The 26,419-nt window shown below is 38.6% G+C and overlaps 1 protein-coding gene across 2 annotated transcripts in view; it reads left to right on the top strand.

Moving 5' to 3' along the window:
- DNAJC28 (DnaJ heat shock protein family (Hsp40) member C28) overlaps positions 1–26,419 on the top strand; it is a 128,135-nt gene that overhangs the window by 87,365 nt on the left and 14,351 nt on the right. For both annotated transcript variants that reach the window (XM_053705960.1, XM_053705961.1), the window contains one exon: positions 24,166–24,277. The gene's annotated coding sequence lies outside the window, so the exon portion shown is untranslated. The remainder of the gene's footprint in view (positions 1–24,165; positions 24,278–26,419) is intronic.

Consider the following 26,419-nt stretch of genomic DNA (forward strand, 5'->3'; position numbering starts at 1 on the left):
CTCCCCACGTGTCAGACCCTTTGACTCCCGCCCAAGGGACTCACGCTCAAATGGCGCCAAGTACATCTAGGGCGCCCATAGCGTTTACTTTACAAGACATGGCGGCAGTCATGGATAATACACTGTCAGCGGTATTAGCCAGACTACCTGAACTTAGAGGTTAGCGAGATAGCTCTGGGGTGAGACAAAATGCAGAGCATACTGATGCTTTAAGAACCATGTCTGATACTGCCTCACAATATGCAGAAGCTGAGGAAGGAGAGCTTCAGTCAGTGGGTGATGTTAATGACTCAGGAAAGATACCTCATTCTAATATTTCTACATTTAAATTTAAGCTTGAACACCATCCGCGTGTTACTTAGGGAGGTTTTAGCTGCTCTGAATGACTGTGATACCATTGCAGTGCCAGAGAAATTTTGTAGACTGGATAAATGCTTTGCAGTGCCGGTGTGTACTGATGTTTTTCCAATACCTAAAAGGTTTACAGAAATTATTAATAAGGAATGGGATAGACCAGGTGTGCCGTTCTCTTCCCCTCCTATTTTTAGAAAAATGTTTTCCAATAGACGCCACCACACGGGACTTATGTCAGACAGTCCCTAAGGTGGAGGGAGCAGTTTCTACTCTAGCAAAGCGTACTACTATCCCTGTCGAGGACAGTTGTGCTTTTTTAGATCCAATGGATAAAAAATTAGAAGTTTACCTTAAGAAAATATTTATTCAACAAGGTTTTATCCTACAGCCCATTGCATGCATTGTCCCTGTCACTGCTGCTGCGGCGTACTGGTTTGAGTCTCTGGAAGAGGCTTTACAGGTAGAGACTCCATTGGATGACATACTTGGCAAACTTAGAGCACTTAAGCTAGCCAATTATTTTATTTCTGATGCCATTGTTCATTTGAATAAACTAACGGCTAAGAATTCTGGTTTTGCTATACAGGCGCGCAGAGCGCTGTGGCTTAAATCATGGTCAGCTGACGTGACTTTAAAATCTAAGCTACTTAACATTCCCTTCAAGGGGCAGACCCTATTCGGGCCTGGTTTGAAGGAGATTATTGCAGATATCACGGGAGGAAAAGGTCGTGCCCTTCCTCAGGACAGGTCCAAATCTAGGGCCAAACAGTCTAATTTTCGTGCCTTTCGAAACTTCAAGGCAGGTGCGGCATCAACTTCCTCTAATAATAAACAAGAGGGAACTTTTTCTCAATCCAAGACGGTCTGGAGACCAAACCAGACCTGGAAAAAAGGTAAGCAGGTCAAAAAGCCTGCTGCTGCCTCTAAGACAGCATGAAGGAACGACCCCCTATCCGGTAACGGATCTAGTAGGGGGCAGACTTTCACTCTTCGCCCAGGCGTGGGCAAGAGATGTTCAGGATCCCTGGGCGTTGGAAATTATATCCCAGGAATATCTTCTGGACTTCAAAGCTTCCCCCCCAAAAGGGAGATTTCACCTTTCACAATTATCTGCAAACCAGATAAAGAGAGAGGCATTCTTACACTGTGTACGAGACCTCCTAGTTATGGGAGTGATCCACCCAGTTCCAAAGGAGGAACAGGAACAGGGTTTTTACTCAAATCTGTTTGTGGTTCCCAAAAAAGAGGGAACCCTTCAGACCGATTTTGGATCTAAAGATCTTAAACAAATTCCGTCGTTCAAGATGGAAACTATTCGTACCATCCTACCACTGATCCAGGAGGGTCAATATATGACTACAGTGGATCTAAAGGATGCTTATCTTCACATTCCGATACACAAATATCATCATCGGTTTCTCAGGTTTGCCTTTCAAGACAGGTATTACCAGTTGTAGCTCTTCCCTTTGGATTAGCTACAGCCCCAAGAATCTTTACAAAGGTTCTAGGGTCGCTTTTGTCGGTCCTAAGGCCGCAGGGCATAGCAGTAGCCCCTTATTTAGACGTCATCCTGATACAGGCATCAAACTTCCAAATTGCCAAGTCTCATACGGACGTAGTACTGGCATATCTGAGGTCGCATGGGTGGAAAGTGAACGAGGAAAAGTGTTCTCTATCCCCACTCACAAGAGTTTCCTTTCTAGGGACTCTGATAGATTCTGTAGAAATTAAAATTTACCTTGACGGAGTCCAGGTTATCAAAGCTTCTAAATTCCTGTCGGGTTCTTCATTCCATTCCGCGCCCTTTGGTGGCTCAGTGTATGGAAGTAATCGGCTTAATGGTAGCGGCAATGGACATAGTGCCGTTTGCACGCTTACATCTCAAACCTCTGCAACTATGCAGGCTCAGTCAGTGGAGCGGGGATTACACAGATTTGGCCCCTCAACTGAATCTGGACCAAGAGACCAGGGATCCTCTTCCCTGGTGGCTATCTCGGGTCCATCTGTCCAAAGGTATGACCTTCGCAGGCCAGATTGGACTATTGTAACAACAAATGCCAGCCTTCTAGGTTGGGGTGCAGTCTGGAACTCCCTGAAGGCTCAGGGATCGTGGACTCAGGAGGAGTCTCTCCTTCCAATAAATATTCTGGAACTAAGAGCGATATTTAAGGTTCTTCAGGTTTGGCCTCAGTTAGCAACTCTGAGGTACATCAGTTTTCAGTCGGTCAACATCACGACTGTAGCTTACATCAACCATCGAGGGGGAACAAGAAGTTCCCTAGAGATGTTAGAAGTTTCAAATATAATTCACTGGGCAGAGATTAACTATTGCCACCTATCAGCTATCCATATCCCAGGTGTAGAGCACTGGGAGGCGGATTTTCTAAGTCGTCAGACTTTTCATCCGGGAGAGTGGGAATTCAATCCGGAGGTATTTGCACAACTAATTCTCCGTTGGGGCAAACCAGAACTGGATCTCATGGCGTCTCGCCAGAACGCCAAGCTTCCGTGTTACAGATCCAGGTCCAGGGATCCCGAGGCGACACTGATAGATACTCTAGCAGTGCCCTGGTCTTTCAACCTGGCTTATGTGTTTCCACCGTTTCCTCTGCTCCCTCGACTGATTGCCAAGATCAAGCAGGAGAGAGCATCAGTGATTCTGATAGCACCTGCGTGGCCAGGACCTGGTATGCAGATCTAGTGGACATGTCATCCTTTCCACCATGGTCTCTGCCTCTGAGACAGGACCTTCATCCATCCAAATCTAATTTCTCTGAGGCTGACTGCCTGGAGATTGAACGCTTGATTTTATCAAAGCGTGGCTTCTCCGAGTCAGTTATTGATACCTTAATACAGGCACGAAAGCCTGTCACCAGGAAATTTTACCATAAGGTATGGCGTAGATATCTTTATTGGTGTGAATCCAAGGGTTACTCATGGAGTAAGGTCAGGATTCCTAGGATTTTATCTTTTCTCCAAGAAGGTTTGGAAAAAGGATTGTCAGCTAGTTTCTTAAAGGGACAGATTTTTGCTCTGTCTATTCTTTTGCACTAGCGTCTGGCAGATGTTCCAGACGTTCAGGCATTTTGTCAGGCTTTAGTTTGCATCAAGCCTGTGTTTAAACCTGTTGCTCCACCATGGAGCTTAAACCTGGTTCTTAAGATTCTTCAAGGAGTTCCGTTTGAACCTCTTCATTCCATAGATATCAAACTTTTATCTTGGTAAGTTCTTTTTTTTTTTTGGTAGCTATTTCCTTGGCTCGTAGAGTCTCTGAGCTATCTTCCTTACAATGTGATTCTCCTTATCTGATTTTTCATACGGATAAGGTAGTCCTGCGTACCAAACCTGGGTTCTTACCTAAGGTGGTATCTAACAAGAATATCAATCAAGAGATTGTGGTTCCATCCTTGTGTTACACAATCTGGACGTGGTCCGTGCTTTAAAGTTTTACTTACAAGCTACTAAAGATTTTCGTCAAACATCTGCTTTGTTTGTTGTCTACTCTGGACAGAGGAGAGGTCGAAAGGCTTTGGCAACCTCTTTTTCTTTTTGGCTAAGAAGCTTAATCCGCTTAGCCTATGAGACTGCTGGACAGCAGCCTCCTGAAAGGTTTACAGCTCATTCCACTAGAGCTGTGGCTTCCACTTGGGCCTTTAAAAATGAGGCTTCTGTTGAACAGATTTGCAAGGCGGCGACTTGGTCTTCGCTTCATGCTTTTTCAAAATTTAACAAATTTGATACTTTTGCTTCTTCGGAGGCTATATTTGGGAGAAAGGTTTTACAGGCAGTGGTTCCTTCCATTTAAGTTCCTGCCTTGTCCCTCCCTTCATCCGTGTACTTTAGCTTTGGTATTGGTATCCCACAAGTAATGGATGATCCGTGGACTGGATACACCTTACAAGAGAAAAAACAATTTATGCTTACCTGATAAATTTATTTCTCTTGTGGTGTATCCAGTCCACGGCCCGCCCTGTCATTTTAAGGCAGGTAATTTTTAAATTTAAACTACAGTAACCAATACACCCTATGGTTCCTCCTTTCTCGGCTTGTTTTTGGTCGAATGACTGGCTTTGACAGTTAGGGGAGGAGCTATATTACAGCTCTGCTGTGGGTGTCCTCTTGCAACTTCCTGTTGGGAATGAGAATATCCCACAAGTAATGGATGATCCGTGGACTGGATACACCACAAGAGAAATACATTTATCAGGTAAGCATAAATTGTTTTTTTACTCATTTGAATTGATTCAGAGTGAGGATTGCAAAGACCAGAGCAGACTAATTTTACTAATTGGTGGATGGTGCTGTGGGTCAAATCTGCTAAAAAGGAGCTTGTTGTTGTTTTAACTGATTCTCAGTTAAAAAAAAAGTTATTTTAAAAATACAACAGTTAATTGCAGGATATATCTATCAAGTAGAAGAAGGCACTCTCTGGTCTTTTCATGTGTACTTTATTTGAAAAAGTATGATGTTTCGGGGACACACTCCCCTTCCTCTACTTGATATACTTAAAAGTTGGCACCCTGGCAGTTGCTATTAAGGTGAGAGTGCTCTTTTCTGAACTGTGTATATATATAGCTGAACACAAAACTGGCACTCTCTGGTCTTTCCAAAAAAATCCTTTACTGTGAAAGTAGTGACGTTTCTGGGACAGAGTATCCCCTTCCTCAGATACTCTGTCCCCGAAACGTCACTACTTTCACAGTAAAGGATTTTTTTGGAAAGACCAGAGAGTGCCAGTTTTGTGTTCAGCTATATTTAATTACATTAGAGCCCTGGCAGTTGATATACTGAGTGAGAGTGCTCTCCCTTGTTACTATATATATATATATATATATATATATATATATATATATATATATATATATATAAATAAAAATATATATATATGTATATATATATATATTCTGCACTCCAACCTTTCTTCTCTTTCTGTAATGCCTGGGTGACAGGTCTTTTTATAGTTGATTCTTTATTTATTCAGTAAAAAATTATAATAAATAATAATAATAAATAAAGAATCAACTATAAAAAGACCTGTCAGTGCCCTCTATTTTTCATATGGATATATATAGATATATAGATAGATAGATAGATAGATAGATAGATCGATATAGATACAGTAAACTCCCAGTTAACCGGCACCCATGGGGATTGGTAGATTCTGGATAAGTGTAGTTTCTGGTTGCTTGAGAGTTACTATTAAAAATAGGCCTAACTAGGTTCTATAACCCATACTATAAACACTGTATTTACTTGATGTTAATATTTAAATACAGTAAATAAAAACAAATGATTCATTAATATTAATGCCGCCTCTGTTCAGTCCCGGGCACCCAGTGGCAGCGTGATGTCTATTTCTCAGACTGCCTTGTGCTCGCAACTTTCAAGAGCAGTTATGTAGGGTCTAGTGGCATTAAAAGCGCTTGTTTTCACCTTTGACAGCCCACTATAGAGAAAGGAAGCTGCAGAGCAAAGTTAGTGTTAATTTTAATGTATAGTATCTTCAATTTTTTATTTCTGGTTGCTTGAGAATTCTGGTTGCTTGAGTTCTGGTTAACTGAGAGTTTACTGTATATATACATAGATAAAACACGGAAGGGAACTGCACTCCTAGACCGGACCGGGTACACATCCCATGACCCTGCAACATGCCCAGCCCTGGGTGCTCAGTGGCACTTACAAGAAGCTGTACTGTCCCCAGAGTCACAGGCAGTTAACCCCAGACAGGTCTGGGTGCAAGAACCATAGGGGAAATTACAAAACAAATTAATACAACACACAGAGAAAACCCTGCACTCACTAGCAAGCTCACAGCTAAGATTTAAAAGCAAAAATGGAAAGGTTAGTTACCGCATCTGGCCAAATGGGACAAGCCCAGGTACCATGTCAAGGTCCTTTCCAATACCTGGGACACTAAAACAGCCACACAATGCAAGCTCTCAAATCCAAACAAACTGAGAACAAGGGAAGGGTGCACAGGCTTATGTAATCACCCCAGTAATATACAAAACACGGAAGGGGACTGCACTCCTAGACCGGACCAAGGTATACATCCCATGACCCTGCAACATGCCCAGCCCTGGTATATATATACAGATATAGATATATATATATATATATATATATATATATATATATATATATATATATACAGTATACAGTGGGGCAAAAAAGTATTTAGTCAGCCACCAATTGTGCAAGTTCTCCCACTTAAGAAGATGAGAGAGGCCTGTAATTTTCATCATAGGTATACCTCAACTATGAGAGACAAAATGTGGAAACAAATCCAGACAATCACATTGTCTGATTTGGAAAGAATTTATTTGCATATTATGGTGGAAAATAAGTATTTGGTCACCTACAAACAAGCAAGATTTCTGGCTCTCACAGACCTTTATCTTCTTCTTTAAGAGGCTCCTCTGTCCTCCACTCATTACCTGTATTAATGGCACCTGTTTTAACTTGTTATCAGTATAAAAGACACCTGTCCACAACCTCAAACAGTCACACTCCAAACTCTACTATGGTGAAGACCAAAGATCTGTTGAAGGACACCTGAAACAAAATTGTAGACCTGCACCAGGCTGGGAAGACTGAATCTGCAATAGGCAAGCAGCTTGGTGTGAAGAAATCAACTGTGGGAGCAATAATTAGAAAATGGAAGACATACAAGACCACTGATAATCTCCCTCGATCTGGGGCTCCACGCAAGATCTCAACCCTTGGGGTCAAAATGATCACAATAACAGTGAGCAAACATCCCAGAACCACACGGGGGGACCTAGTGAATGACCTGTAGAGAGCTGGGACCAACATAACAAAGGCTACCATTAGTAACACACTACGCCGCCAGGGACTCAGATCCTGCAGTGCCAGACGTGTGCCTCTGCTTAAGCCAGTACATGTCCGGGCCCGTCTGAAGTATGCTAGAGAGCATTTGGATGATCCAGAAGCGGATTGGGCGAATGTCATATGGTCAGATGAAACCAAAGTAGAACTGTTTGGTAGAAACATAACTCATCGAGTTTGGAGGAGAGAGAATGCTGAGCTGCAACCAAAGAACACCATACCTACTGTGAAGCATGGGGTGGCAACATCATGCTTTGGGGCTGTTTCTCTGCAAAGGGAACAGGACGACTGATCCGTGTACATGAAAGAATGAATGGGGCCATGTATCGAGAGATTTTGAGTGCAAACCTCCTTCCATCAGCAAGGACATTGAGGATGAAACGTGACTGGGTCTTTCAGCATGACAATGATCCCAAACACACCGCCCGGGCAACGAAGGAGTGGCTTCATGAGAAGCATTTCAAGGTCCTGGAGTGGCCTAGCCAGTCTCCAGATCTCAACCCCATAGAAAACCTTTGGAGGGAGTTGAAAGTCTGTGTTGCCCAGCGACAGCCCCAAAACATCACTGCTCTAGAGGAGATCTGCATGCAGGAATGGGCCAACATACCAACAACAGTGTGTGACAACCTTGTGAAGACTTACAGAAAACGTTTGACCTCTGTCATTGCCAACAAAGGATATATAACAAAATATTGAGATGAACTTTTGATATTGACCAAATACTTATTTCTTTCATGTAATTAGCAAGAGTCCATGAGCTAGTGACGTATGGGATATACATTCCTACCAGGAGGGGCAAAGTTTCCCAAACCTCAAAATGCCTATAAATACACCCCTCACCACACCCACAATTCAGTTTTACAAACTTTGCCTCCGATGGAGGTGGTGAAGTAAGTTTGTGCTAGATTCTACGTTGATATGCGCTCCGCAGCAAGTTGGAGCCCGGTTTTCCACTCAGCGTGCAGTGAATGTCAGAGGGATGTGAGGAGAGTATTGCCTATTTGAATGCAGTGATCTCCTTCTACGGGGTCTATTTCATAGGTTCTCTGTTATCGGTCGTAGAGATTCATCTCATACCTCCCTTTTCAGATCGACGATATACTCTTATATATACCATTACCTCTGCTGATTCTCGTTTCAGTACTGGTTTGGCTTTCTACAAACATGTAGATGAGTGTCCTGGGGTAAGTAAATCTTATTTTCTGTGACACTCTAAGCTATGGTTGGGCACTTTGTTTATAAAGTTCTAAATATATGTATTCAAACATTTATTTGCCTTGACTCAGAATGTTCAACTTTCCTTATTTTCAGACAGTCAGTTTCATATTTGGGATAATGCATTTGATTTAATCATTTTTTCTTACCTTCAAAAAAATTTGACTCTTCCCTGTGGGCTGTTAGGCTCGCGGGGGCTGAAAATGCTTCATTTTATTGCGTCATTCTTGGCGCGGACTCTTTTGGCGCAAAAATTCTATTTCCGTTTCCGGCGTCATACGTGTCGCTGGAAGTTGCGGCATTTTTTTGACGTTATTTTGCGCCAAAAATGTCGGCGTTCCGGATATGGCGTCATTTTTGGCGCCAAAAGCATTTAGGCGCCAAATAATGTGGGCGTCTTATTTGGCGCGAAAAAATATGGGCGTCGCTTTTGTCTCCACATTATTTTAGTCTCATTTTTCATTGCTTCTGGTTGCTAGAAGCTTGTTCTTTGGCATTTTTTCCCATTCCTGAAACTGTCATTTAAGGAATTTGATCAATTTTGCTTTATATATATGTTGTTTTTTCTCTTACGTATTGCAAGATGTCACACGTTGCATCTGAGTCAGAAGATACTACAGGAAAATCGCTGTCTAGTGCTGAATCTACCAAAGCTAAGTGTATCTGCTGTAAACTTTTGGTAGCTATTCCTCCAGCTGTTGTTTGTATTGATTGTCATGACAAACTTGTTAAAGCAGATAATATTTCCTTTAGTAAAGTACCATTGCCTGTTGCAGTTCCTTCAACATCTAAGGTGCAGAATGTTCCTGATAATATAAGAGATTTTGTTTCTGAATCCATAAAGAAGGCTATGTCTGTTATTTCTCCTTCTAGTAAACGTAAAAAATCTTTTAAAACTTCTCTCCCTACAGATGAATTTTTAAATGAACATCATCATTCTGATTCTGATGACTCCTCTGGTTCAGAGGATTCTGTCTCAGAGGTTGATGCTGATAAATCTTCATATTTATTTAAAATGGAATTTATTCGTTCTTTACTTAAAGAAGTACTAATTGCTTTAGAAATAGAGGATTCTGGTCCTCTTGATACTAATTCTAAACGTTTGGATAAGGTATTTAAAGCTCCTGTGGTTATTCCAGAAGTTTTTCCTGTTCCTAATGCTATTTCTGCAGTAATTTCCAAAGAATGGGATAAATTGGGTAATTCATTTACTCCTTCTAAACGTTTTAAGCATTTATATCCTGTGCCGTCTGACAGATTAGAATTTTGGGACAAGATCCCTAAAGTTGATGGGGCTATTTCTACCCTTGCTAAACGTACTACTATTCCTACGTCAGATGGTACTTTGTTTAAGGATCCTCTAGATAGGAAAATTGAATCCTTTCTAAGAAAAGCTTATCTGTGTTCAGGTAATCTTCTTAGACCTGCTATATCTTTGGCTGATGTTGCTGCAGCTTCAACTTTTTGTTTGGAAACTTTAGCGCAACAAGTAACACATCGTGATTCTCATGATATTATTATTCTTCTTCAGCATGCTAATAATTTTATCTGTGATGCCATTTTTGATATTATCAGAGTTGATGTCAGGTTTATGTCTCTAGCTATTTTAGCTAGGAGAGCTTTATGGCTTAAAACTTGGAATGCTGATATGGCTTCTAAATCAACTTTACTTTCCATTTCTTTCCAGGGTAACAAATTATTTGGTTCTCAGTTGGATTCCATTATTTCAACTGTTACTGGTGGGAAATGAACCTTTTTACCACAGGATAAAAAATCTAAAGGTAAAAACAGGGCTAATAATCGTTTTCGTTCCTTTCGTTTCAACAAAGAACAAAAGCCTGATCCTTCATCCTCAGGAGCAGTTTCAGTTTGGAAACCATCTCCAGTCTGGAATAAATCCAAGCCAGCTAGAAAGGCAAAGCCTGCTTCTAAGTCCACATGAAGGTGCGGCCCTCATTCCAGCTCAGCTGGTAGGGGGCAGGTTACGTTTTTTCAAGGAAATTTGGATCAATTCTGTTCACAATCTTTGGATTCAGAGCATTGTTTCAGAAGGGTACAGAATTGGTTTCAAGATGAGACCTCCTGCAAAGAGATTTTTTCTTTCCCGTGTCCCAGTAAATCCAGTAAAAACTCAAGCATTTCTGAAATGTGTTTCAGATCTAGAGTTGACTGGAGTAATTATGCCAGTTCCAGTTCCGGAACAGGGGATGGGGTTTTATTCAAATCTCTTCATTGTACCAAAGAGGGAGAATTCCTTCAGACCAGTTCTGGATCTAAAAATATTGAATCGTTATGTAAGGATACCAACGTTCAAGATGGTAACTGTAAGGACTATCTTGCCTTTTGTTCAGCAAGGGAATTATATGTCCACAATAGATTTACAGGATGCATATCTGCATATTCCGATTCATCCAGATCACTATCAGTTCCTGAGATTCTCTTTTCTGGACAAGCATTACCAGTTTGTGGCTCTGCCGTTTGGCCTAGCTACAGCTCCAAGAATTTTTACAAAGGTTCTCGTGCCCTTCTGTCTGTAATCAGAGAACAGGGTATTGTGGTATTTCCTTATTTGGACGATATCTTGGTACTTGCTCAGTCTTTTCATTTAGCAGAATTTCATACGAATCGACTTGTGTTGTTTCTTCAAGATCATGGTTGGAGGATCAATTTACCAAAAAGTTCATTGATTCCTCAGACAAGGGTAACCTTTTTGGGTTTCCAGATAGATTCAGTGTCCATGACTCTGTCTTTGACAGACAAGAGACGTCTAAAATTGATTTCAGCTTGTCGAAACCTTCAGTCACAATCATTCCCTTCGGTAGCCTTATGCATGGAAATTCTAGGTCTTATGACTGCTGCATCGGACGCGATCCCCTTTGCTCGTTTTCACATGCGACTTCTTCAGCTCTGTATGCTGAACCAATGGTGCAAGGATTACACAAAGATATCTCAAACAATATCTTTAAAACCGATTGTACGACACTCTCTAACATGGTGGACAGATCACCATCGTTTAATTCAGGGGGCTTCTTTTGTTCTTCCGACCTGGACTGTAATTTCAACAGATGCAAGTCTTACAGGTTGGGGAGCTGTGTGGGGATCTCTGACGGCACAAGGAGTTTGGGAATCCCAGGAGGTGAGATTACCGATCAATATTTTGGAACTCCGTGCAATTTTCAGAGCTCTTCAGTTTTGGCCTCTTCTGAAGAGAGAATCGTTCATTTGTTTTCAGACGGACAATGTCACAACTGTGGCATACATCAATCATCAGGGAGGGACTCACAGTCCTCTGGCTATGAAAGAAGTATCTCGAATTTTGGTTTGGGCGGAATCCAGCTCCTGTCTAATCTCTGCGGTTCATATCCCAGGTATAGACAATTGGGAAGCGGATTATCTCAGTCGCCAAACGTTGCATCCGGGCGAATGGTCTCTTCACCCAGAGGTATTTCTTCAGATTGTTCAAATGTGGGAACTTCCAGAAATAGATCTGATGGCATCCCATCTAAACAAGAAACTTCCCAGGTATCTGTCCAGATCCCGGGATCCTAAGGCGGAGGCAGTGGATGCATTATCACTTCCTTGGAAGTATCATCCTGCCTATATCTTTCCGCCTCTAGTTCTTCTTCCAAGAGTAATCTCCAAGATTCTGAAGGAATGCTCGTTTGTTCTGCTGGTAGCTCCGGCATGGCCTCACAGGTTTTGGTATGCGGATCTTGTCCGGATGGCCTCTTGCCAACCGTGGACTCTTCCGTTAAGACCAGACCTTCTGTCACAAGGTCCTTTTTTCCATCAGGATCTGAAATCCTTAAATTTAAAGGTATGGAGATTGAACGCTTGATTCTTGGTCAAAGAGGTTTCTCTGACTCTGTGATTAATACTATGTTACAGGCTCGTAAATCTGTATCTCGAGAGATATATTATAGAGTCTGGAAGACTTATATTTCTTGGTGTCTTTCTCATCTTTTTTCTTGGCATTCTTTTAGAATACCGAGAATTTTACAGTTTCTTCAGGATGGTCTAGATAAGGGTTTGTCCGCAAGTTCTTTGAAAGGACAAATCTCTGCTCTTTCTGTTCTTTTTCACAGAAAGATTGCTATTCTTCCTGATATTCATTGTTTTGTACAAGCTTTGGTTCGTATAAAACCTGTCATTAAGTCAATTTCTCCTCCTTGGAGTTTGAATTTGGTTCTGGGAGCTCTTCAAGCTCCTCCGTTTGAACCTATGCATTCATCGGACATTAAATTACTTTCTTGGAAAGTTTTGTTCCTTTTGGCCATCTCTTCTGCCAGAAGAGTTTCTGAATTATCTGCTCTTTCTTGTGAGTCTCCTTTTCTGATTTTTCATCAGGATAAGGCAGTGTTGCGAACTTCTTTTGAATTTTTACCTAAAGTTGTGAATTCCAACAAAATTAGTAGAGAAATTGTGGTTCCTTCATTATGTCCTAATCCTAAGAATTCTAAGGAGAAATCGTTGCATTCTTTGGATGTTGTTAGAGCTTTGAAATATTATGTTGAAGCTACGAAATCTTTCCGTAAGACTTCTAGTCTATTTGTTATCTTTTCCGGTTCTAGAAAAGGCCAGAAAGCTTCTGCCATTTCTTTGGCATCTTGGTTGAAATCTTTAATTCATCTTGCCTATGTTGAGTCGGGTAAAACTCCGCCTCAGAGAATTACAGCTCATTCTACTAGGTCAGTTTCTACTTCCTGGGCGTTTAGGAATGAAGCTTCGGTTGACCAGATTTGCAAAGCAGCAACTTGGTCCTCTTTGCATACTTTTACTAAATTCTACCATTTTGATGTATTTTCTTCTTCTGAAGCAGTTTTTGGTAGAAAAGTACTTCAGGCAGCGGTTTCAGTTTGAATCTTCTGCTTATGTTTTTCGTTAAACTTTATTTTGGGTGTGGATTATTTTCAGCAGGAATTGGCTGTCTTTATTTTATCCCTCCCTCTCTAGTGACTCTTGTGTGGAAAGATCCACATCTTGGGTAGTCATTATCCCATACGTCACTAGCTCATGGACTCTTGCTAATTACATGAAAGAAAACATAATTTATGTAAGAACTTACCTGATAAATTCATTTCTTTCATATTAGCAAGAGTCCATGAGGCCCGCCCTTTTTTTGTGGTGGTTATGATTTTGTATAAAGCAAAATTATTCCAATTCCTTATTTTATATGCTTTCGCACTTTTTTATCACCCCACTTCTTGGCTATTCGTTAAACTGAATTGTGGGTGTGGTGAGGGGTGTATTTATAGGCATTTTGAGGTTTGGGAAACTTTGCCCCTCCTGGTAGGAATGTATATCCCATACGTCACTAGCTCATGGACTCTTGCTAATATGAAAGAAATGAATTTATCAGGTAAGTTCTTACATAAATTATGTTTTTCCACCATAATTTGCAAATAAATTATTTCCAAATCAGACAATGTGATTGTCTGGATTTGTTTCCACATTTTGTCTCTCATAGTTGAGGTATACCTATGATGAAAATTACAGGCCTCTCTCATCTTCTTAAGTGGGAGAACTTGCACAATTGGTGGCTGACTAAATACTTTTTTGCCCCACTGTATATAGAGAGAGAGATATATAGATATATATTTATATATTGTGAACCCCCATTTTAATAACCCACAAGCCGTCACTATTACCTACCCTAATCACGTACTCAAAAGGAATGTGACACATTAATCCTAAATTGAAAGTGATTTGGTTTATATAAGGTGCTTGATACAGTATATAGCCAATATGGTTGATGTATATGCACAATATGAATGCATTTAGTTCAATTTCTAGTAATTTCTAGAATCACAACTTCCACAGAATCTCCTTCCTTCTTCTGGAATGTGTAAGCAGCAGGCTGCAGCTCTGGCCACATCTTCACTACTTTAATATCATTTGTTTCAAAATGTATGTTTAGTTAAACACACCTACTTTATTTTACATAATCAACTTATTTTCACTGTAGAATATCTGATCCTGAAAGGTTGGGGGTGGAGATTCTGCTGCCCATAGGAGAATTCGGAGTGGGTAATGGTAGTAAAGTTGGGCCAGGGGTAAAATCAGGATGTTGAGTAAAAATTTCCATGGTTGCTACAAGCCCTCCGGCTTCTTAGGCACCTGGTGATGACATCACTTGCCAACAATCTATTCACACAGGCAGGGTGCTAGCTGAAAAAGCTTCACATCAGTGGTACAATTAGAAAACAAATGCTTCAATTCAATGCTAATTAAAAATATATATATGTAAAATCAGGATGTGTCATGAACATGGTCTGGACGGCAGTGGCCATAGCTGACATGATTTAGGTTGTTGCAAGAGGGACAGTGGGACAGAGCTATAAGAATCAAATTGTGGGACAGTTGGAGAACTGCAGTGGAACATACTTTACACCAATGAGGATTAGAAGGTTATAATTATCTATAAGCATGTTTTAGGTACCAGATTATATGTAAAAAAAAATACAAATACATAAAATATATTACAATAAAGGAAAATATATAAATACAATGTATTAATTAACAGTCATGCTTTGCATCAAAAAATTTTGTATTTCCATGATTTTGCCAGAGCAATGACATTTAGGAAACAACTATTAAGACATTTTAAAAGAAGAATTCTAACAGAAACTTAAAAATCAGCAGGAAAAAAGTAACTCCCTACTAGATTATATGTAAATATTTTTAAATAAATTACAGAATTCTAATTTTAAAAATGTATTACAATATAAAGAAAAATATGTAAAAAATAAAATAAAGCGTATTAATTAGCAGTCATGTTTCACATCAATTTATTTAGTATTTCTATGATAATGCCAGATATTATATAAGAAACAAATATTAAGACATTTTAAAAGGAGAATTGTAACACAAAAACAAAATGTAAAAATCAAAAGGAAAAAAACCCATCCATTTTCTTAAGTATTTATGTTTCTTCTAAATAAAAAAAAACACGTTTTTTTTTTATATTTGTTTAATTATATTTTGGGTTGATGCAAAAATGACCAACTAATTGGTTTCTAAAGTATGCAAAAGAAATAAAATCACTATGCTAAATAGATACATAATAAAAATTCTCACCAGTTCCTATGTTATCATATACACCCGAATCACTAATTTCCTTCACCTATACATTCTTCACTAAATAACATACATTCAACAAGACAGAAATAGTATCTAAGTGAATTTTGCTCCAAACAGGTGAACATAAATAAGGAAACAGAAACAAATTGTATTGAGGTAAAGAAACACACAGTATATGGCCAAATAATTGAAACAGAGAACAATACCTGTTGCATAAAAGACAGAAAGATAGAAAATATAAAGGTACAGAGATATAGCTATTTCAGAGGTAGTACTAGGTAAATTTAGGTAAATTTAAGAGAAAGAGAAAGTGGAGATTTTATTTCTTACCGACCTCTAAGTATCTTCCTTGCCCAGGATTACTATCTTTTCTTTCTGCAGGGTTCTTTCTGCAGGGTGATGGCTTCTTCTCCAGTAAAACAGATCTAATTTAACTGTGGCTGTAAACACATTCATTTATTTACTAAATTATTATTCAGCTTGGTCATTTATTTGCATAGCTTGGCATTTTTTATGTCTTACACAATTATAGAGGATGAGCAGAGCTGACCTTTAAAGATATTAAGCTCTGTACTGACACTATTACTTCCAATTTAATTTCAATTTGCATTTGTAGCCTTTCATTCAGATGCAATTAGAAAAGAAAATTACAAAAGGAGTGTATAGATGTATTTTGACCAAGAAAATTACACAATTTGACGGTCCCCTCTATCACTTTAAGCCTAGTGTACATGGGTGTCTGTTGAAATTTATCTGGGGGGGGGGGAGCAAAAAATAAATAAATAAAATGCCCTGTGCATAATAGGATTAGTGTCAACATGTGCAGTAGGAGAGCGCTGCTTGTTGTAAATATGAGCTGCACATCATACCAAAAGAGTAACAGGACACTCCTGCTGGTATATAATTTTATGACATTTTCACATAGTCTATATAATATCCAGAGGGTCATGTGACACTTCATTTGAAACAGGAGATGCTTCTCATCACATGATATTTTTTAGGAATGTGGCAGGAAACTATTCACTATTTATAAAATATAAGATACAGTTGTTGCCGAAATTCACCCATGGAGTAAATGATTTAATTGTAGGCATTTTCTTTCATGTAATTAGCAAGAGTCCATGAGCTAGTGACGTATGGGATATACATTCCTACCAGGAGGGGCAAAGTTTCCCAAACCTCAAAATGCCTATAAATACACCCCTCACCACACCCACAAATCAGTTTTACAAACTTTGCCTCCTATGGAGGTGGTGAAGTAAGTTTGTGCTAGATTCTACGTTGATATGCGCTCCGCAACAGGTTGGAGCCCGGTTTTCCTCTCAGCGTGCAGTGAATGTCAGAGGGATGTGAGGAGAGTATTGCCTATTTGAATACAATGATCTCCTTCTACGGGGTCTATTTCATAGGTTCTCTGTTATCGGTCGTAGAGATTCATCTCTTACCTCCCTTTTCAGATCGACGATATACTCTTATATATATATACCATTACCTCTGCTGATTTTCGTTTCAGTACTGGTTTGGCTTTCTACAACATGTAGACGAGTGTCCTGGGGTAAGTAAGTCTTATTTTCTGTGACACTCTAAGCTATGGTTGGGCGCTTTTTTTATAAAGTTCTAAATATATGTATTCAAACATTTATTTGCCTTGACTCAGGATGTTCAACATTCCTTATTTTCAGACAGTCAGTTTCATATTTGGGATAATGCATTTGAATCAATCATTTTTTCTTACATTAAAAAATTTGACTTTTTCCCTGTGGGCTGTTAGGCTCGCGGGGCTGAAAATGCTTCATTTTATTGCGTCATTCTTGACGCAGACTTTTTTGGCGCAAAAAATCTTTTCTGTTTCCGGCGTCATACGTGTCGCCGGAAGTTGCGTCATTTTTTGACGTTCTTTTGCGCCAAAAATGTTGGCGTTCCGGATGTGGTGTCATTTTTGGCGCCAAAAGCATTTAGGCGCCAAATAATGTGGGCGTCTTATTTGGCTCTAAAAAAATATGGGCGTCGCTTTTGTCTCCACATTATTTAAGTCTCATTTTTCATTGCTTCTGGTTGCTAGAAGCTTGTTCTTTGGCATTTTTTCCCATTCCTGAAACTGTCATTTAAGGAATTTGATCAATTTTGCTTTATATGTTGTTTTTTCTCTTACATATTGCAAGATGTCTCATGTTGCATCTGAGTCAGAAGATACTTCAGGAAAATCGCTGCCTGGTGCTGGAACTACCAAAGCTAAGTGTATCTGCTGTAAACTTTTGGTAGCTGTTCCTCCAGCTGTTGTTTGTATTAAATGTCATGACAAACTTGTTAATGCAGAAAATATTTCCTTTAGTAAAATACCATTACCTGTTGCAGTTCCATCAACATCTAATGTTCAGAGTGTTCCTGATAACATAAGAGATTTTGTTTCTGAATCTATTAAGAAGGCTATGTCTGTTATTCCTCCTTCTAGTAAACATAAAAAGTCTTTTAAAACTTCTCTTTATCCAGATGAATTTTTAAATGAACATCATCATTCTGATTCTAATGATTCTTCTGGTTCAGAGGATTCTGTTTCAGAGGTTGATGCTGATAAATCTTCATATTTAGTTAAAATGGAATTTATTCGTTCTTTACTTAAAGAAGTCCTAATTGCATTAGAAATTGAGGATTCTGGTCCTCTTGATACTAAATCTAAACGTTTAGACAAGGTCTTTAAATCTCCTGTAGTTATTCCAGAAGTTTTTCCTGTTCCTGGTGCTATTTCTGAAGTAATTTCCAGGGAATGGAATAATTTGGGCAATTCATTTACTCCTTCTAAACGTTTTAAGCAATTATATCCTGTGCCGTCTGACAGATTAGAGTTTTGGGACAAAATCCCTAAAGTTGATGGGGCTATCTCTACCCTTGCTAAACGTACTACTATTCCTACGGCAGATGGTACTTCCTTTAAGGATCCTTTAGATAGGAAAATTGAATCCTTTCTAAGAAAAGCTTATTTGTGTTCAGGTAATCTTCTTAGACCTGCTATATCTTTGGCGGATGTTGCTGCAGCTTCAACTTTTTGGTTGGAAACTTTAGCGCAACAAGTAACAGATCATGATTCTCATAACATTATTATTCTTCTTCAACATGCTAATAATTTTATCTGTGGTGCCATTTTTGATATTATCAGAGTTGATGTCAGGTTTATGTCTCTAGCTATTTTAGCTAGAAGAGCTTTATGGCTTAAAACTTGGAATGCTGATATGTCTTCTAAATCGACTCTACTTTCCCTTTCTTTCCAGGGTAATAAATTATTTGAAAGTCACAGAAAGAAAACAGATTCCGCAGCAAAGATGTAATGAAGGACTATGAGAGATTTGCAAGTAAAACGGTATTTAATACATCTCAAGACGTGCATAACATAACAGGCACAGCAAAACAAACCCGCTGACGCGTTTCCCGCTTCACAATCGGTTCATCAGAGCTGGGGAAAAGGTGTTACAAACAGCTGTTAAATCACAGGTAACAAAGGTGAGTAGCCAATCGGCATACAGTATTCTCACCTACGTCTCAACAAATCACAGACATGTTAGTTTACATTGTCAATAAAGTTGATACACATATATTCTAAATAATCATGTACATACAAAGGATCGTTAAAACAAAAACACCAATTCTAAAAAGAGTAATATGTCAAAGTACTGAATAGCGGTACCCTTTTGCAAACAACTAATGCAGCTGTCATTACATTTGAAGTAACAAAGTCCCGCATTATAAAGTTCCCACAATATAAAAGTCAAATGCAAGCAAGTATCTTTTAGGGCAAATGCGGAAATGTGTTACAATGTAACGACCATACTTATTAGAAAGAAACTGTAATCGTATATAGGATATAATTATATATCTAAGCACTTAGAATCTTATTAATAAATTTGATAACAACACTAGGACTGAATATATAGTTAGAGATGTGAACGCTCCAGTGATTTAGTCTAATACATCCCATTTATTACATATGTTACCCAGTCATTAGATTAGCAATGAATATCCAAATTTATATTTGAACTTAGAGTTTCACTTACACCAGTGAGTAGAACATGAAGTATGTGTTAACTTTATTTAGGCATCAATGAACAGTTTGATATCACTTATTTTGTTAATCCCTAAGGGGGAACCTGTTTTTAAAGTATAGATCCAATAGATCTCTCTCTTACTCAGAGCTTTATATCTGTCACCACCTCTGGAGTTCACTTTCACTTGTTCAATACCTTGGAAACGAAAATACCTAAATTTGTCAACATGTTCTAAAAGATACTTGCTTGCATTTGACTTTTATATTGTGGGAACTTTATAATGCGGGACTTTGTTACTTCAAATGTAATGACAGCTGCATTAGTTGTTTGCAAAAGGGTACCGCTATTCAGTACTTTGACAGGCGGAGGCAGTGGATGCATTATCACTTCCTTGGAAGTATCATCCTGCCTATATCTTTCCGCCTCTAGTTCTTCTTCCAAGAGTAATCTCCAAGATTCTGAAGGAATGCTCGTTTGTTCTGCTGGTAGCTCCAGCATGGCCTCAGAGGTTTTGGTATGCGGATCTTGTCCGGATGGCCTCTTGCCAACCGTGGACTCTTCCGTTAAGACCAGACCTTCTGTTGCAAGGTCCTTTTTTCCATCAGGATCTCAAATCCTTAAATTTAAAGGTATGGAGATTGAACGCTTGATTCTTGGTCAAAGAGGTTTCTCTGACTCTGTGATTAATACTATGTTACAGGCTCGTAAATCTGTATCTAGAGAGATATATTATAGAGTCTGGAAGACTTATATTTCTTGGTGTCTTTCTCATCATTTTTCCTGGCATTCTTTTAGAATTCCGAGAATTTTACAGTTTCTTCAGGATGGTTTAGATAAAGGTTTGTCCGCAAGTTCCTTGAAAGGTCAAATCTCTGCTCTTTCTGTTCTTTTTCACAGAAAGATTGCTAATCTTCCTGATATTCATTGTTTTATACAAGCCTTGGTTCGTATAAAACCTGTCATTAAGTCAATTTCTCCTCCTTGGAGTTTGAATTTGGTTCTGGGGGCTCTTCAAGCTCCTCCGTTTGAACCTATGCATTCATTGGACATTAAATTACTTTCTTGGAAAGTTTTGTTCCTTTTGGCCATCTCTTCTGCCAGAAGAGTCTCTGAATTGTCTGCTCTTTCTTGTGAGTCTCCTTTTCTGATTTTTCATCAGGATAAGGCAGTGTTGCGAACTTCTTTTGAATTTTTACCTAAGGTTGTGAATTCCAACAACATTAGTAGAGAAATTGTAGTTCCTTCATTATGCCCTAATCCTAAGAATTCTAAGGAGAAATCATTGCATTCTTTGGATGTTGTTAGAGCTTTGAAATATTATGTTGAAGCTACTAAGACTTTCCGAAAGACTTCTAGTCTATTTGTCATCTTTTCCGGTTCTAGAAAAGGCCAGAAAGCTTCTGCCATTTCTTTGGCATCTTGGTTGAAATCTTTAATTCATCATGCCTATGTTGAGTCGGGTAAAACTCCGCCTCAGAGGATTACAGCTCATTCTACTAGGTCAGTTTCTACTTCCTGGGCGTTTAGGAATGAAGCTTCGGTTAATCAGATTTGCAAAGCAGTAACTTGGTCTTCTTTGCATACTTTTACTAAATTCTACCATTTTGATGTGTTTTCTTCTTCTGAAGCAGTTTTTGGTAGAAAAGTACTTCAGGCAGCTGTTTCAGTTTGAATCTTCTGCTTATGTTTTCATTTAAACTTTATTTTGGGTGTGGATTATTTTCAGCAGGAATTGGCTGTCTTTATTTTATCCCTCCCTCTCTAGTGACTCTTGCGTGGAAAGATCCACATCTTGGGTAGTCATTATCCCATACGTCACTAGCTCATGGACTCTTGCTAATTACATGAAAGAAAACATAATTTATGTAAGAACTTACCTGATAAATTCATTTCTTTCATATTAGCAAGAGTCCATGAGGCCCACCCTTTTTTGTGGTGGTTATGATTTTTTTTTTTGTATAAAGCACAATTATTCCAATTCCTTATTTTTTATGCTTTTGCACTTTTTTCTTATCACCCCACTTCTTGGCTATTCGTTAAACTGATTTGTGGGTGTGGTGAGGGGTGTATTTATAGGCATTTTGAGGTTTGGGAAACTTTGCCCCTCCTGGTAGGAATGTATATCCCATATGTCACTAGCTCATGGACTCTTGCTAATATGAAAGAAATGAATTTATCAGGTAAGTTCTTACATAAATTATGTTTTTTTATGCAGTCCCCATGTGTTATGAAGTCTTCCATCACTGATATAGATAATTCCTGCATGCACAATATTTAGCTGATCAGTCTATAACCGTATTGATATCCCAGGGTAAAATATAGTTTATGGTTACAAAAATCCTATCTCACTATACCTGAAACTGATGTCTTTCTCTTTTTGGCTGAAATAAAGCTCACAGTATTTTATATTATTTTATATTTTGTGTTATTTATGTATTTTGAGCTATGGGTCCTTTCACTACCTATCCCCAGGAATGACACTGCTGCTGACAGTTTTTGAAAAATATCTCTAGTGATTTTCACTGCTTGGAAAATAATTCTTCAAAGAATTATAGCCATGTGAAGTCTAGAGCGGTCGACTCATGAGCACGCCAATTTGGAGATAATATGGCTCAGATTACCAGGAACGTTTTATTTGGACTTTTATGTCCAAATAAAAGTTGAAGAAAAAGAGCAAGATAAAAAGCACTAAAGGGCCACACTGCAGTCTCCATAAGTTTGCTTGGATAACCCTGCTCTATGGACATGTGTCCACTATGCATATGAAAGTGCTGGGTCAGTTCAGATAAGAAACCATTTTATATCATAAGTAACCAAGGGTTAAAAGTGGTTTAAAAGTGTAAAAAAAGGAAATGAGGAAATGCTCTAATATGTTACAGCTTTTTTTGTATAATTGCTTGTATATAACCAGGGAGGGGGGGGGGGTCAATATAAATCTATTGGCTGAGGCTTTTTCAGCTTTTTTGGCTGAAAAGGCCACTTTTCCATGTTTTTGTCTCTTTCTTGCACCTGTGATCGTGTTTTGAGCTCCTTGTTTAAAAAGCCCTATTTTTACTATGGGGCCAAAAAGTTCTCAGTGATCACAATTCCTTTTCGAGAAACTTTTCGAGACCAGTTTTGACACCTCAAGTCACTTGATATAGACATCTTTGCAAGTATTCCAAGACTATTTGGAAGCATTCTAATATCTTGCACAAGTGCAAAATAGTCTCAAATGGCCACAGGAGACATTTTAGAGGTGTATTAGCATATATGGTATTGATTCATTAAAGCTCTATATATCACTGTTGTACATGCTGCCTGCAGTGGACAGGGCACACATTTACTTATAAGTTCATATATGTATACGTGTCGAGTATGTGATATATTATACAGCTATGAGGATCTGTAGGAAAAGGCAAAGAAAAAGATTGCGCCTACATTATTGAACTCATATTTATAAATGCAGAATCCCACTTAGGAGTTCATTAATGTAGACGCAAGCACTGTAAAACGTACTGTTGTGAACGTGTCTGGACTTATAATATATAGTCACAAAGGCGCAATCTCTTTTGACTTTCATGTCCCTTTAAAAGAGGAAGAACACATTTATAAGATATTGTGTTCCAATATTTCTCAACTCTTTTTTCCACAAGGCACAACAGCTTTAAAAATATTTATTTAGTTTGAAGGAGAAGCAAATCTTATTTTCTACCCAAACTTTAAAGAGCCGTTATAGTTTTAAAATGACATGCTCTAATCTGTTAGATTATGTAATTTTAACACTAGCTATGCTATAATTCTATGGGTTTAACCCCACAAAGGGGTTAATCGCATAGTTAAAGTACTGCTTGGGACCCGCAGAGCATTGCAGGTCCCAAGCAGAAACTGTCATGAATCCAATCAGCAGTGCTCTGTGAGTCCTGAGTGGGAACATTAAATATGTGATGAACCCCTTTGCGATGTTAAAATGACTGGATTGGAGCATGTAATTTAAACACTATAATGGCCCTTTAAGTATATGCGTACAAGAGTAAACGAATAGATAAGCTTTTAACAAAATTTCCAGGAGCTTTCCTAGTTGACTTTGATGTCCCGTTTGTACTATAAGCTAACTTAAGCACACTATAGTATATTATTGGGGTATAGTACTCAGTTTCATTAACAAGAACAACATTAAAAAATATTTATAGCTGTTCTGTTTTTGAGAATGATGTTTCCTGGAAGAATGTTGTCTTCTTGTCAGCCTTCTGAACTATTGTCTCTGTCAGAGAGCAATGAATACTAGTTTGCAACATGCATTCCTGCTCATTTTGGTCAGTAGTACATAGTAGTAGTACAAGAGACCCCTTATTTGCAAAGAACAATCCACCATTGAAAAGAGTCTGTCTGTCCAGCTGCCAAGTGAATGTCATAACAGTAACAAAAAAATATAAAGCATTGGTCCTATTTTGTTTGGTCTATTGCCAAGGCCTCTGGAAGCTCCCACTCACAGTGCTTCTCTGACCGCACTTGTATGCAGAGGTAAGTGCAGCGTGTCTTTACATTAATAAACCATAATATGAACCATAAGGGCTTTCCTGTTTTATACAGTTCAACTACCTTTTCCCGCAGATCCTTTAACAATTCTTTTGCTTTCCCCATGACTCAGAATCCAGAATCGTCAGTGCAGCACAGGATGAAAGATGCAAGGGTCTGTCAGGAGTCCAGAAACTCATTGACCTTTTATACACACACACTAATTACAAGAAAACAGATCACAGGTGAGGATGGTTAACTTTAATAGCCATTCAAACCCCTTTGTGTCAACTTGTGTGCATGTTATCAGGCCAAAATCCCCAGGGTATGTAAACTTTTGATCAGGGTCATTTGGGTAGTTTCTGTTGTCATTATGATTTAAAAAGAGTACACAGTTGATTGATAATAAATGGCTTCAGCCAAACACTAACCATGAGTGAAAGAAAAGTTTTTGTGTTTTTATTCATATTCTCTGAAAAAAGGCCAAGAAATCATAAATTCTGCCAGGGTATGTAAACTTATGAGCACAACTGTATATATATATATATATATATATATATATATATATATATATATATATATATATATATATATATATATGATATTTTTTTGTAAAAACAAAATATACATAATACATACTGGATATATACAGGTATAGATATATATAGATATATACTAAGAACATTTTCTATTATGTGAAGAACATTAGACTGTAAAATATTAACAGTAAATACACAGCAAAATTAAACTTGATTAAAAAAAATTTTTAATATGCTCTCAATGCAAGTAAAACAGGCCATCTTTAGGCTGCAAAAAAAAAAAAAAAAGCAAACCTGATGACAATTCCTTGTCACCACTTAAGGGGGCGCTAGACAACACAAAGTATATATAATACTAAATCAACAATCCAGTGTCAACAATATGCTAAATATACATCAGAAATATAGTGCATATACAATGTAATGATTTATATAAAATGCTGTGACTTATCAGTCCATAGGTGGATCAATCCCTGCTGATGTAATGTCCACTTGGACTGGCTTCCAATAGTATTTCAACCTTCAATTCACGGCCGCTCCTTCCCAAAAAGAAGAGGTCATAGGGAATCTGTGATTGTGCAAAACAAAAACACAGAAGGGCGCCTCCTAGTGTGATATAGTACAGATTGTATACAGATATGCAATAGCAGATGGTCTGGTACTCACAAGTGGGGCAGCACTCACTCGTGCTTAGTAACGCATACTGGAATCTCACAGTGTTCCAGCTCATTGCTCTTTGGCTCCCACAGATCTCCGTCCAGGGTGTAGTCTCCAACCGCAAAAATATGAACTGGCTCTCAGTCAAGTGAAAAGTTTTTAAAAATCACTTTTATTAAAACAATGATAAAAACACAGTGTACACAATTACCACTGTGTATTAAAATCGTGCAACTAGTTTCTCAGCTAGCTTGCTGTTTCCTCAGGCAAAAAAAAAAAAATCTATCAGAGAGATAGCAGGAACATTAGGAGTGGCCAAATCAACAGTTTGGTACATTCAGAGAGAAAAAAGAATACACTGGTGAGCTCTGCAACACAAAAATGCCTGGATGTCCAGACAACAGTGGTAGATGATCGTAAGATCCTTTCCATGGTAAAGAAAAACCCCTTCACAACATTCAGCTAAGTGAAGAACACTCTCCAGGAGGTAGGAATATCATTACCCAAGTCTACAATAAAGAGAAGACTTCACCAGAGTAAATACAGAGGTTTCACCACAAGGTGCAAACTATTTATAGGCCTCAAGAATAGAAAGGCCAAATTAGACTTTGCCAAAAAAATAAGTAAAAAAAAGTTACTATCAGTGACTGTTGATAGGGTATTGTGGATGTACCCATCAACACTTTAATATTCAAACACAGGAACTTGGGAGCTGGCATTTATTTGTGAGTCTTAATGTGATCTGCTACTTATTCATATTCACAAACCATTATTGTATTGCTCTAGATGGTATAATCACCAGGGAAAATATTATAAACCTCACACAAATTTTCCCTCTCAACCCACTCTTATCAATTATTTAATGCTCTAGAGACCAAGCTGTAAAACCCATTCGGCTAGATTTAGAGTTTTGTCGGTAAAGACCCACGTAGCTAACGCTGCTTTTTTTTCCAGCGCACCCTTAAGACAATGCTGGTATTTAGAGTTCTCTGAAGGGCTGCGTTAGGCTTCAAAAAGGGAGCGTAAAGGCATATTTACTGCCACTTCAACTCTCAATACCAGCGTTGCTTACGGTAGCGGCTAGCTGGAAAAACGTGCTCGTGCACGATTCCCCCATAGGAAACAATGGGGCAGTTCGGGCAGAAAAAAAACCTAACACCAGCAAAAAAGCAGCGGTAAGCTCCTAACGCA

The sequence above is a fragment of the Bombina bombina genome, chromosome 3 (assembly GCF_027579735.1).
Source record: "Bombina bombina isolate aBomBom1 chromosome 3, aBomBom1.pri, whole genome shotgun sequence".
Taxonomy (NCBI): Eukaryota; Metazoa; Chordata; class Amphibia; order Anura; family Bombinatoridae; genus Bombina; species Bombina bombina.